This window comes from Helianthus annuus, chromosome 15 (genome assembly GCF_002127325.2).
Source record: "Helianthus annuus cultivar XRQ/B chromosome 15, HanXRQr2.0-SUNRISE, whole genome shotgun sequence".
NCBI lineage: Eukaryota > Viridiplantae > Streptophyta > Magnoliopsida > Asterales > Asteraceae > Helianthus > Helianthus annuus.
In genome coordinates, this window is record NC_035447.2 from 18,913,196 (window position 1) to 18,928,547 (window position 15,352).

Sequence of the window (15,352 nt, forward strand, 5' to 3'; positions counted from 1 at the left end):
ACCGTGTAACTTGCGGCCCATATGGAGAAACCCACACCAAGTGTGCGGTCCCCAAGTCTACACGTCCCAAACAGCATAACCGGCCCAACTAACATGTGATTACAGTTACCATGTAGTCGAATTCAGTGTATATGTTAACTTATCCTTTTATCAATCCCATGATCATGTGATTTTCAATATGAACTCACATGCAAACGTTTATAATATGGCCGACAAACATGATTTTAATCAAAATCTAATTGGACCTCAATAACATGCAATGTTGATCACTTTATTCATGTGTGACCTGACAACAAACAATTAATGTGAATTGATATGTGACGGGTGGTCCTTTGGACAACCCTTAAGCGTGTTAAAATATGAAATAATCCTCCAATTAGCCGTGTAATTATCTTGAATTAGATGACTACGATGCTTATGTTTCAGGTACGAATTAGGAGCTAAAAGATGGATCAAAGGCAGCTTTTGAAGGTTTTGGTGGAAAACGGGTCAAGAGGAGAACAACAGAATAACAAAGAATTGAAGACAGCCAAGCACCGTAAATTACGGTTCTACCGTAATTTACGGTGGTCCATTTTCCACTTGATTCTGCACCGTAACACAGGCTTGCTCCACCGTAACAACTTGATGTCCACCGTAAATTACGGTGGAGCCGTAATTTACGGTGGAGTCTGAACGGAAATTTGTAACTGCCATGTTTTAATCGGTTTTGGTGTGTCTTTTGGACTTATTCTCATCATTGACGGTTCTTGGACACTTTGGGGGCGAATTTGGAGCACTAGCTTGTTTTGTGAACATTTCCAATCATTCGGTTTGTGTTTTTAATTTGCATGAACATTAGATTGATGTTGATGATGATTCACCGAGCCATGTCTGGCTAAACTCTTCAGTGATCATCCTAGGTGAATGTTTCTAAGACTCTTGTGTGTTTAATTTCTGCATTTCTAGAATGATATCTTGCGTTGCTTGAATGTCATGGTGTATGTTTGATTGTTTGTAGTGTGTTAATCAGTATTACAATTTCTAGTCTCGATCGTACGTTCTTGGTGCCGTTGGCAACCGAGATATCACGGGAAGGGTTAGGGTTGGTTATTGGTTAATAGGTCATCGGGAAACAACCTCGCGTTATCTAATCCGAGTACTTTGTTCCCTTTTATCACTTCAGTCACATATACACGAGTTATGTCTATGTAACTCTTTCTAGTGAAATTGCACACAACTGTTTAAAGAAACTGAAACCTAGGGTGATCATTGCTCTCTCCTAATTGTTTAAAACCAACTTTGATTTGACTTAGTTCTTAATTTAGTTTTCTAAAAACAACAATCCACAATCTTGAACTTTAATTTTCTGCAATTTAGTTTAATTTTAGTTTAAATACAAAGCTATACAATCAACACATTTTCCACATACTCCCTGAGTTCGATACCCTACTACCGCTAACTACAGTTGTTTAGGGATTAAATTTGCGTGACCCACGACATCACGTCAAATTTTGGCGCCGTTGCCGGGGAGTAGTGCGCAACGTGTGTTAATTTAATAGTTTTGTTTGTTATTTTCGGGTTTACGCTGGTTGTGTTTAGTGTGCAGGTACTTCAGGTGTATGCATACTAGAGGCTCTCAAAGGTCATCACCGCTATCGTTTGATCCGGAAATTGAAAGAACGCTAAGACAAAACCGAGTTTTAGTGAGAGAAAACAAAATCATTGGTTCACCTACTTCACCCATTACACCGAGAAACATCATGGTTGATTCTCAGATACCACCTACAACCAGTCAAACAACCTCATCCTTTATACCTACTTCCACCCAACCATCACCAAACACTACATTACCTAATACCACTGCTGGATTTACACCAACCAACTCCACTCAACCAATCACTACTCAAACTGAGCCTACCATCACCTACGATCCATCCACCACAATCCCACCATTATCTCACTTCTTTCCCCCAACTACGGGTCAGTCATCATCTACCTTCACAATTGCACCCAATTCAACTGTTGTGCATACTACTTCATCTTTTAGACCACAACAACAACAGTCGGGTTTTCAGTATTCGACCATTCCATTTGGGCAAACTTCAGGAATTCAAGGGGGTGGTTATGATGAGGGATTCGAAGACTTTGAGGGGTATGAAGATGATGGGTACGGTTATGGAGATTATGGTGATCAAGGGGATTTTGGGTATGTTCAAAGTCAATCTCAAGGGATGGCGAGTGTTGGTGGAATGCAACAACAACAACTTATACCGCAACACATTCGGCCAAGACCACAAGGGCCAACAATCCAACAACCTATTCCATTGCAACAAGTTAGGCCACAACATGTATACCCACAATTTCAAAGGCCAAATCAATACCCACCGATGCCCCAACAACCAATTGCACCACAAGGGCCTATACCAAGACCAATGGGTCCTATTCGTCCAAGGGGTCGATTGGGTGTTCCAAGAAGGCATCTTAGGGAACAAGCAAGGGGAATAGAGGCACATTTCAGGCCAATCATTACTCAAAACCCTTCACCGGTGGTTATCCCTCACAACAACCAAGGGAGAACTTTTGAAGTAAGAACAAACTCGTTGCAAAGTTTACCGAAGTATAAAGGGTTAGCAACGGAGGAGCCGTATTTCCATCTAGAGGCCTATGACTCAATTTGCAACACTTTTGGGAGTCAAGGTTTTTCGGCCGATGAAGTCAAGTTAGTCTTATTTCAGTTTTCTTTGGAGGATAAGGCAAAGAAGTGGTTCTACACTTTGCCTTCGGCATCAATATATACATGGGGGGAGATGCAACAAACCTTTTTGGATGAATTCTACACCGCCCAAAAGACCAATGATGCGCGGAAGGGATTGAGAAGCTTTCAACAACAACACGGTGAGATGTTCCATGAGGCGTTTGAGCGTTTTAACATGATGATTAAAAACTGCCCTCATCATGGAATTGAGTTATGGGAGTTGATGAACGCCTTTCATGAGGGGTTGAGTGCCGAAGACGCACGTGATCTAATGTCTATCACTGGAGGGACGTTTGGAACGAATTATGAGAATGAAGATTGGGAGTTTTTGGAAAGCATGGCAACTACATCAAAAAGGAAGGCCCAAGCTTCAAGGAGAGCCCGACCAACCACTAACCGACCACAAGTGCATGCCATAGATGATGGTAATGTTTAAACCACTAACCAAATATATAATGTGTGTGCTTTGTGTAATGAAATAGGTCATGCGGCTGAAAATTGCCAAGGAATGTTGGAAGGGCAATACGAGGAAGTCAATGCGGTTCAAGGTCAAGGTCAAGGAGGAGGTGGTAGGAATTACAACAACATGAATTCCAACACCTACCACCCCGGATTGAGAAACCATCCGAACTTTAGATATGGGAACCCGTCAAATCAAGCGAACCCAAATTTCCAAGGTAGCCAAGGCAATTTTGGTTCACGGCCATCTTACAATAATCAAGGTGGGTACCGAGGCGGGAATAACCAAGGGTATCAAAAACAATACCAAACGGGTCAAGAACAAGGGGCACTTTCGGGTGGAAACGAGGTGATGGAGATGCTAAAGAGCATGCAAATGGAGATGCAAAAACGGAACCAACTAGACGAAGTGCGAATGCAAAAAGACGAGGTTCGTGATAAAAGCATTCAGTCACTAACGACTCAAATGGGGCAATTAGCAACCGATGTGGCGGAACTAAAGAAAGGTAAGGGTCAACTTCCAAGCGACACTAAGGTAAACCCTTCACATGGTTCGTCACGAGGTAATGTTAATATTAACCATGTTAGTGTTCTAAGAAGTGGGAAAGAGTTTAAGGCCAATTTGTCACCCGAATTGGTCGAGGGGGTGGTTGAGGATATCACGGGAATGGAAAGTGATGATGAACTTTCACCGGTTAAACCAAAAGAACCAATTAATAAAAAACCGGGTTTGGGTGAAAGTGAAAAGAATGAAAAAAGTGAGGGTGAACCGAGTCAAGTTCCATTCCCATCGGCCCTACTTGACCCGGGAAAGAAAAAATTTATTGTGTCAAGAGGTCCTCAAAAAGAGGAAATGTGGGATATGTTCAAACAAGTTAAAATAAATCTCCCACTCCTTGATGCAATAAAACAAGTTCCTGCTTATGCAAAATTCTTAAAAGAATTATGTACACAAAAAAGGCAAAACAAGAAAAAAGTGCCTAAGCGGGTGGATTTAACCGGGCAAGTGAGTGCGGTGTTGAATGGGGAGCTTCCTCCTAAGCTCCAAGATCCGGGCACGCCATTGATTAATGTACAAGTGGGTAATTTTCAAATGGCTAAGGCGTTGCTAGATCTGGGAGCCGGAGTTAGCATTTTACCGGGGGGCTTATACGACCAATATGACTTTGGTCCATTAGCAAGGGTGGAGACGACGGTTGTTTTGGCCGATTTGTCTCATAAGTTGCCTCGGGGTATGGTTCAAAATGTTATTGTTAAAATTGATGAGTTTTATTACCCGGTGGACTTCTTAGTTTTGGACTACTCATCGGCGGACCCTAAACAACAACAAAACATAATTTTGGGTCGGCCATTTTTAAGCACCGCACATGCTATTATCGATTGTAGATTTGGTACGGTTGATATGGCATTTGGAAATCGAAAAATGCGTTTGAATGTTTTTACTAACAATTCTAATGCTAACGGTGTTGATGAGTGTTTTATGGCAGACATAGTAGATGGATGCAACCCGCATGAGTATGAGGAGGATGGATTGGATATTTGCCTGTGTGACTTTTCTGAACAGGTACATGCTTATGCACTACGGGTTGAAGAGGAAGCACAAGATGTGATGGCGATGAAAGAAGGTAGACCACCATGGACCCATCAATTCGAGGGTCTACCGGTGGAAATCGATTCGGGTACAAAACCATCGTTGGAGGAACCACCAAAGTTAGAGCTCAAGGACTTGCCGGGCCACTTGAAGTACGTATTTTTAGGGGATAATGACACTTTGCCGGTCATTATTGCCTCTAATTTGGAAGTGGCACAAGAGCAAGCGTTGATGGAGGTGTTAAAAGCGAACAAGGGTGCTATTGGATGGACGATTGCCGATCTCAAAGGAATTAGTCCATCCATCATCATGCACAAAATTATCACAACCGAGGATGCCAAACCGACACGAGAAGCTCAAAGGCGGTTGAACCCGAACCTAAGGGAGGTAGTAAAAAAAAAGAGGTAATTAAATGGTTGGATGCGGGAATCATCTATCCGATTTCGGATAGTGCTTGGGTGAGTCCCACCCAAGTTGTGTCTAAGAAGGCCGGCATTCAAGTAGTCAAGGATGAAAGTGGTGAACAAATTGCCACCCGACCGGTTACCGGATGGCGGGTGTGTATTGACTACCGAAAATTGAATGCCGCCACTTCTAAGGACCATTTCCCGCTACCTTTTATTGACCAAATTATTGAAAAATTGTCGGGTCAAAAGTATTATTGCTTCTTAGATGGGTATTCGGGTTATAATCAAATTGCCATACACCCGGATGACCAACACAAGACCACCTTCACATGCCCATATGGCACCTTTGCCTTTAGGCGAATGCCATTTGGTTTGTGTAATGCTCCGGCAACTTTTCAACGATGTATGATGAGTATTTTCTCGGACATGGTTGGAGAGTCGCTCGAAGTATTCATGGATGATTTCTCCATTTTTGGCACTACTTTTGATGCTTGTCTCAACGAATTGCAAAAGGTTTTGAAAAGGTGCGTTGAGAAAAATTTAGTGCTAAGTTGGGAGAAAAGTCATTTCATGGTGCAAGAGGGCATTGTGTTGGGACATGTGATTTCGGAAAGAGGGATGGAGGTGGATAAGGCAAAGGTACGGGTAATTTCATCGTTGCCACCTCCTAAAAATGTTAAGGGTGTACGGTCATTCTTGGGACACGCGGGTTTTTATCGACGTTTCATTAAGGGTTTTAGTGTTATCACCAAACCCTTATGCAATTTGTTATTAAAAGATGTCCCGTTTGACTTTACTAATGAGTGCATGCAAGCTTTTACTGTTTTGAAGGAACATTTGGTCAAAGCGCCTATCTTGCAACCACCTGACTGGTCAAAGCCGTTCGAGATAATGTGTGATGCAAGTGATACCACTATTGGTGCAGTTTTGGGTCAACGGGTTGACAAGAAGCCGGTGGTTATTTACTATGCAAGCAAAACTTTATCCGAAGCGCAACTTAACTACACCACAACCGAGAAGGAGTTACTAGCTGTGGTGTATGCTTTGGATAAGTTTCGCTCGTATATTTGGGGAAGCAAGGTAGTGGTTTACTCGGATCATAGTGCGGTTCGGTACTTGATGGAGAAAAAGGATGCAAAGCCGCGGTTGATTCGATGGGTCTTATTGTTACAAGAGTTTGATCTTGAAATCCGAGACAAAAAGGGATGTGAGAATGTTGTTGCGGATCATTTGTCCCGAATCCCGTTGGAAGGTGTAGATGATGCAAGTGAAATCAATGAACGGTTCCCCAATGAACAATTGTTGGCCGTTTCTACTTATGTTGCCCCTTGGTATGCTCATTACGTTAACTATTTGGCCAAAGGTGCGATCCCAAATCATTGGACTAAGAAGAGACGACAACAGTTTTCTAGTCAAGTGAAGCAATATATATGGGACGAACCCGACTTGTTCAAAATTGGGGCCGACCAAGTGATAAGAAGATGTGTTCCCGAAACTGAAGTTTTAGAGATATTGACCCATGCTCATTCATCCGCATGTGGGGGCCATTTTAGTGGGAATAAGACAGGCTATCGGGTGTTATCGAGTGGGTTTTATTGGCCCACGATTTTCAAGGATGCTCGTGAGTATGCCCGAAATTGCATCAATTGTCAAAGAATGGGAAGCATTTCGAAACGTGATGAAATGCCGTTGCAACCAATTTTGGTAGTGGAGGTATTTGATGTTTGGGGAATAGACTTCATGGGTCCTTTCCCAAACTCAAATGGGTTTTTATACATATTGGTTGCGGTTGATTATGTGTCGAAATGGATTGAAGCTATTGCCACAAGGACCAACGATCATTCCGTTGTATGTAAGTTTGTGCAATCCAACATTTTTTCTCGTTTCGGTGTACCTCGGGTGATAATAAGTGATGGTGGTTCACATTTCAAAAATTTCAATTTTGGAAAGTTGTTAAGGAGATATAGTGTGAATCACCGTGTGGCTACACCGTACCACCCGCAAACGAGTGGTCAAGTGGAGGTATCTAACCGGCAAATCAAAGAAATTCTAATGAAGACGGTTAGAACGGATAGGAAAGATTGGTCAAGCAAGCTTGATGATGCATTGTGGGCATATCGCACGGCTTTCAAAACCCCACTTGATACCACTCCGTATCGAATGGTTTACGGGAAAGGATGTCATTTGCCTATGGAGTTGGCACATAGGGCATATTGGGCAATTAAAACAGTGAATGCGGACTATGATGAAGCGGGTCGGGCGAGGAAGCTTCAACTGAATGAAATTGAAGAGATAAGGGACCAAGCGTATGAGTGTGCATCCGCATACAAAGACAAACTGAAAAAGGTTCATGATGCGAAGATAAAGAAGAAGAACTTTGAAGTGGGTCAAAAAGTGTGGTTATACAATTCAAGGTTGAAAATGTTCGCGGGGAAACTCAAGAGCAAGTGGATGGGCCCTTATGTTGTCCGACGAGTGGGAAGGTTCGGAGATGTTGACATTCAAGACGAGCGAACATTGAAACAACAAACGGTGAACGGTCACCGGTTAAAGCCGTATTTGGATGGCAATGACATCAACAACTTGGAGCTTGACAAAGCGGGCTACATCTTACGCCCGGTCGAGGAGGAACAACCATAAAAGGCCCAGGTTTGGTGGTAGTGTACATAGTAGTTTCGTTTTGTTTTGTTTGTATAGTTGCACAATTGCCTTAGTTCCTCGAAGTCCGTGTTCGAAACAAGTGTGGGGATATTCGGGTTGCGAATTGCTCTTACATTGTGTTGAGGACAACACGGGATTTTTGAGGGGGTAGGGTAATTTTTATAAGTTTTTTTTTAAAAAATTTTTTTTAAAAAACATAAAAAAAATCGAAAAACTTAAAAATCTAAAAAAATTTGGTCACATAAATCTCAAGTTTTTGTCAAAATGTGAATGCCCAGCGATTACCGTAAATTACGGTAATACCGTAATTTACGGTGATGTTGAAAAAAATTGTGACTTTTACGGTACAAACCTACTGGATTACGGAGAAGAATTGCCATTCAAAGTTTACCGTAAATTACGGTAGTGCCGTAATTTACGGTGGTGAATAAAAAGGTTGAGGCTTTACGGTATTTCTCTCCTGAGTTACGGTGCACATTTGGCATTCAGGTCTCACCGTAATTTACGGTGAGACCGTAAATTACGGTACGCGAAAAAAGTTTGTCGGTCGCTGGGATTCTGTATATACATAAAAAAAAAATAATAATAACAAAAATCGGAAACAAACAGGCCTGATCACGTGATTAAACCCTATCCACTCATTCACCTTCCACTTTTCCATTGTCATCTTCTTCCCTAAGAACTCACAAACCCCTTTCTTCTTCCATCTTCCTTCTCTCATAAAACCTTCAATCCTTGCCCAAATCAAGTGGGATTTTGGTCTAAATTGACTAATTTCTCACAAGCTTGGTGATTGTGAGGAGAAATTTCGGAGAAAACGCGATTTTGGGGTCAAAATTTGAAACCCTAATTCGAGACAATTTGGGGGTTTTGGGATTTTTGGTTTCACAAGCACTCTTCCATCTTGAAACAAGGTATGAACACTTATTTTGCTATATTATGGTGATACATTGTGAAAATCAAGGTGATTTAGGATATGTGTTCTTGCCCACTTGCTTGTTGTTAGGATATGAGTATGAAATTGGTTGTTGAACATGGTTGATGGTTGTAGATGTAGGAATTGTTGTTAAAATAGTGAACTTTTGGGATGCTCTACATCCTAGAGACATCATGCCCAATTTTTGAAAAATTCTTGAACACTTTAGGTTCACTAACATCTACAACCATGACAACAAGCAAGTGTGGGGAGGATTTTGAAGAGAGTGTTTAATTTGGTGTTTGTTTTTGTTGCTTGCCTCTTGTGTGTAGGAAATGGCAAAGACAAAGGAGAAAGCGGGTTCAAGTTCATCTTCCTCCAAAGGCAAGGGCAAGGAAAAGGAGCAACCATCGAAGAAGAGGCAATATATGGGTAGGGTTAGTGAAAGCGAAAGCGAGGAAGAAGAAGAGATGCAGTTAGACCCAAGTGATAAACCGGTGTGGAATTCGGGGTCGTTGGATGACCAACCCGAAATCTGGCAACCAACCCTGTATAACGACTGCATGAACAAGTTAAAAAATAAAGCAGCCGCGTTTATCTGTGAAAAAGAGGTTGATGAACCCCAGTTTGGCTAGTTCGGGGTGTTTGATAAGTTCCGTGCTTTGGGTTGGGAAGGAGCACTCAAGTGTTTTGATAAAGATAAGAGCAATTTGTTTATGACTGAGATTCAGGAGTGGATGGCAACACTTAAATGTCACAACTTCCACAGGCCATCACAAATGAAGTTGGTCGGGATGGTACATGGGGTACCAGTTGAAATGTCATTCGATACGTTGAAGAAGTTGGGAAAATATGATAGTCTTCCAGCTAGGGAGTACATGATTCCCACGCTTGATGATTTATTGCTCAAACCAGAGAAGCACGTGACATGGAACAGTATGTTGGCGGATTTGTTTTTGCCCGGTAGGTATGGTGGCGTGTTATACCGAAAAAATCTGAAGATAGAAGCCAAGTTATTGCATACGATCTGTTTGCTTAATGTCATCCCAAGAAGAGGGGATAAAGAACAGGTGAGGTTTCCAGAGATACCTGTTCTGTATTCATTGATGCATGGGTCCCCACGCTTTCCAATACGCTACCTGATTATGCATCATTTGTGGATATGCCGGAACAAATACGGGAGAGACATTGTCCCATACTGTCGCATCATAACGGGTTTAATGAAACAGCAGAAGGCACTCACATCTGAAGACCGCGGTTTAACGAAAAGGCACCTGCCTTTTACTTTGGATAGGTTGGGAAATGTTTGGACGTATACTTCGTCTGAACGTTATCACAAGCTGAAATCGGAAGGTCAACGGTGGAGGGCGTTGAAATTGGGTGCAAGGGAGTTGTTACCGGGAGAACCGGATGAACCTGAAAGCGATGAAGAGTTGATTCCGAGTGGGGATGATGATTACGCAGACGAGCCACAGGGTGGTGCAAATGTTGGTTTTGGGGTTTTTCATGGTGGTCATGGTGGTACGTTCTACGACTACGCGCAGCAACCGTATGAGCCGGGGTGGGCTTATAGTGGTTCAATGCAGGAGGTGATCGAGAGCCAACGCCCGCCGGCGGCCATCTTTGATACTTGGTCGGGTCCGGAGAGGTCGTTATTTGATCAAGGCACGCGGAATAGCGCTAGTATTGAGCGGGCGCTTAAACATAGCTTCGACCGCAATGAATCATGGCACCGGACCCACGCATACTCTCGAGAGGTGGATGCTAATAACAGATATCATGATGATCAAATGAGGCGGATGCATGCGGATTGGCATGCCGGAAGGCCGGTGGTTGAAGATCCACAACATGTGGACTATGCTTCATTGCCGCCTTATGATGGTAGCATTTCTTATCCGACTCCACCACTCCACCATTCTCAGTGGCTTGCTCCAAGACGGCAAGAGGGACCACAACAACAAGAGGGAAGCAGTAGCGGCTCGTTCGGGTTTGGAGAATGGAACGATATGATGTCGTCCATCTTTGGGCCCCCAGGACCGCGCTACTATTGATCAGGTGGTATTCTCTCTTTTGTATAGTTTGTATATATTTGTTGGTTTATGTTGATTGTGGTTGGGAGGATGGGTGGTGATTGATCATGTGGTTGATTATTGGGTTGGCGGTTGTTGGTGGTGTCGTGTTAAAGAAAAAAAAAAGAAAAAAAAAGTATAAAATGAAAAAATACAAAAAGAAATTTGGGGTTTGAGATGAGAAGCTTCTTGTGGATGTTGAAGTGGGTGAGTGATCAAAGCCTCCCAAAGCCATACATTGGGGTCAATGTATCCCAAGTGTGGGGATGGGGGAATTTTTTGAAGATTTTTGAAAAATTTTAAGCCGAGCAAAACAATGTGAAATCTTGACGCCCTAATTTATCCCAAGTTAATGCACCGGCAACCCTTATTATCCTTTTCATTCTTGGTGAGAATTGTAGCCACACGTGTACATAAATAATCTTTGATGAGAGTGGCTATGGGTGGGGGTGCGTTAGAACTTGTGCTTGAATGCGATTTGAATCCTTAGTTAGACATGAATGTAGAAAGGATAAGGGCATTAGGTAGCCTCGTCGTTGGTGTGAGCGAGTGTGGGATTTGGGGGGTTGGACCTCATTAATTATACATATGAGCATGGTTGCGAGAGGGGCGGGGGTTTGGACATTTAGTTGCCCATTTTGTGCCTTTAAAGCTTATCATTTGCTTCCCCTAGCTACTTACTTGAAAATTCACCCAAATTTGACCCGGTCTTGTAGTATTAGTGATAGAATTAGTAGTTTTGTGAGTTTGAAGTAGTTTGGTTAGTGTGTTATTGTATGATGCTTAGAATGAAAAAAAAAGGAAAAGCAACGAAAAAAAAAAGAGAAGGTTTCTTTGTCTTGTATATAGTAGTGCGTATTTGTTAGTTGGTTTTTGATGTTTGTAATAAAAAGACCGGGTCGAATTTTCGCTACTCATATATATTCCATTTCCTCCCTATACACCTAGCCACGTTACAACCTTTAAGTCCCTTTGATTTGCATTCATGTTTGACCCATTATAGGAGAATGATTGATTCAAGTACAAGCTTATGATTGTGCAACCACCCGTTTGCCTAATGTGTGTCTAGCTTATCTTTGCTAGTTTCCACTTGTAGCCGAGAGGAGAGAATCTGTGAGGGGTGCATTGCTTGGGCGTTAAAAAGGGGTTGGTAAAGAAATTGCATGTTTTGTTTGGTTTGATTTGATCACTTGTTTTGAAACTATGTTGATGAGTTGCTTGGGACAAGCAACGGTTAAGTGTGGGGATGTGACGGGTGGTCCTTTGGACAACCCTTAAGCGTGTTAAAATATGAAATAATCCTCCAATTAGCCGTGTAATTATCTTGAATTAGATGACTACGATGCTTATGTTTCAGGTACGAATTAGGAGCTAAAAGATGGATCAAAGGCAGCTTTTGAAGGTTTTGGTGGAAAACGGGTCAAGAGGAGAACAACAGAATAACAAAGAATTGAAGACAGCCAAGCACCGTAAATTACGGTTCTACCGTAATTTACGGTGGTCCATTTTCCACTTGATTCTGCACCGTAACACAGGCTTGCTCCACCGTAACAACTTGATGTCCACCGTAAATTACGGTGGAGCCGTAATTTACGGTGGAGTCTGAACGGAAATTTGTAACTGCCATGTTTTAATCGGTTTTGGTGTGTCTTTTGGACTTATTCTCATCATTGACGGTTCTTGGACACTTTGGGGGCGAATTTGGAGCACTAGCTTGTTTTGTGAACATTTCCAATCATTCGGTTTGTGTTTTTAATTTGCATGAACATTAGATTGATGTTGATGATGATTCACCGAGCCATGTCCGGCTAAACTCTTCAGTGATCATCCTAGGTGAATGTTTCTAAGACTCTTGTGTGTTTAATTTCTGCATTTCTAGAATGATATCTTGCGTTGCTTGAATGTCATGGTGTATGTTTGATTGTTTGTAGTGTGTTAATCAGTATTACAATTTCTAGTCTCGATCGTACGTTCTTGGTGCCGTTGGCAACCGAGATATCACGGGAAGGGTTAGGGTTGGTTATTGGTTAATAGGTCATCGGGAAACAACCTCGCGTTATCTAATCCGAGTACTTTGTTCCCTTTTATCACTTCAGTCACATATACACGAGTTATGTTTAAAACCTAGGGTGGACATTGCTCTCTCCTAATTGTTTAAAACCAACTTTGATTTGACTTAGTTCTTAATTTAGTTTTCTAAAAACAACAATCCACAATCTTGAACTTTAATTTTCTGCAATTTAGTTTAATTTTAGTTTAAATACAAAGCTATACAATCAACACATTTTCCACATACTCCCTGAGTTCGATACCCTACTACCGCTAACTACAGTTGTTTAGGGATTAAATTTGCGTGACCCACGACATCACGTAGTGTGCAATCCAATCAGATCTATGATCCACCTAAGACTGTGCGACCCCGTTACATATGTGTGATTCAAATCTTATATGCAAGGGCTTATGAGCCCAACCGTGTAACTTGCGGCCCATATGGAGAAACCCACACCAAGTGTGCGGTCCCCAAGTCTACACGTCCCAAACAGCATAACCGGCCCAACTAACATGTGATTACAGTTACCATGTAGTCGAATTCAGTGTATATGTTAACTTATCCTTTTATCAATCCCATGATCATGTGATTTTCAATATGAACTCACATGCAAACGTTTATAATATGGCCGACAAACATGATTTTAATCAAAATCTAATTGGACCTCAATAACATGCAATGTTGATCACTTTATTCATGTGTGACCTGACAACAAACAATTAATGTGAATTGATATGCTTGACTTTTGATTACATTATCTTTTGACACAAAATCACATGAAACATCAATTTTACCCTTATCAATTTTCTTATGCATGAAACATCACACGCTCACAGAATCATCATCATCATCATGAACCACCTAGCATATGCATATCAATTAATCACTAATTGAATTCTTTTTTTTAAATGGGCCGTAGATCTCCACTAGCCAAACAATTTAACAAAAATTGAACAAACTTTGTTGGAACACTAAACTTTTCACGTGAGTAAACAATTTTGAGAACAATCCTTTTAAAACTCATCATATGCAATGACAAATCAAACAGATAGTCACATGGGCTTGTAATAATATGAAAATATAATTGGACCGATGAATATATACTCAGTAACCCTAATTCATGTATCACACTATCACCAATAATCAAAACCATCCCCACACAAGAACGATGTAAACAATCAGCATATTCATTACTCACAACCCTAACCATAATTCCTGCAACATACCCCTACTCTAACGTCCACACACAACATCCAATAGCACACATATTACCACGTATAACATTAAACTAGATTCACATAAGTCATGATTACATACCGAATGCAAGAAGGACACGAGTGAGTGAAGAAAGGATCTTCAATGAAGCTTGTTGCTATCGCACACTCGGGGGAAAAGAAATCAAGATCTACGGTTACTTTACGTAATAGTTGTATGATATCTTTTATGGCCATGCATCCCCCCCCCTTAATCGAATATATGAGCCCCTACATTACCGAGCCTGACTTTGGGCTGATTACAAGGGAAACTGGGCCAGCTCTTGGGCTACTAAAAGGATGCATAAACGGGTTAAGTGTGAAGGGAGGTTTCAAGTGGGGCGCATGGTCTCCGACCCAAATTTTTTGTAATTAAGCGAAGCCCGCTACGGTTTCTTACTCTACTACGCACGTACGAGTATGCCATTGTGACATAAGTAGTCAAGCACACATAACACGTTTAACGGTTCCACGTATAGTTAACATACACACATAACATTTAGCGAAGCACGAGTATAACCTACTAAGTCTTGTATGATCGTGATATAAAAACAATTAAATGTAAAGACACACGCCAAAGGTAGTGCTAACCTAAAATATTCAGGTTGTCACACAGTGCGCGAGTGTTCGCCGTCTGAGAGGGTTACAGGAAAAGCGATTTGACCCAGCGGAAAGACAGCTTCGTTGCAGAAACTAGTGAGGGGAAAATCGACTAGTTTTAAGCGTGCCTTATCCTCTCGGTCCAGTTACTTAAAACATTGCTCGTAAATTATATCCATGGAACTTCCTGGATCTATAAACATATAATCAGTTCGGTAATGGCCGAAGATACCAGTGATGATTACTGGGCGTTCTTCTTGAGGACCTCCTGGGATGACAGGGAAGACTACCTGTTGCTCTCGCCAATGCTGATTGTGGCTTCGTTTGTGCGGTCTTTGTGAGGGTCCTCCTTGTACCATATTTATCTTTTGCACTTTGGCTTCCAGGTGATTTGTATCTTCTGAATTTTGTTTCACATATCCTTGGTTACCAAATTGGATGTCCCACTGATGGGTTGACTGTGGGTCCAACGTTGAGGTGTCGCATCTTCTCTTGTGTTCTTTTTGAGCATTAGATCTGTTGTACAACAACTCAGATGTGACGTTTCGTGCAAAAATTTAGTTTATGGTGTTCTGGAATCTGGTGAACCAGTACTCTGGAGTTTCCTCC

At 41.8% G+C, this 15,352-nt stretch overlaps 1 non-coding gene across 1 annotated transcript; it reads right to left on the reverse strand.

Annotated features, from left to right (window-relative positions):
- Window positions 1-2,838: 2,838 nt before the first annotated feature.
- LOC118487820 lies at window positions 2,839-2,944 on the reverse strand. The gene has a single exon (XR_004882763.1). It is a non-coding gene; the product is annotated as a small nucleolar RNA R71 (small nucleolar RNA).
- Window positions 2,945-15,352: the final 12,408 nt, after the last annotated feature.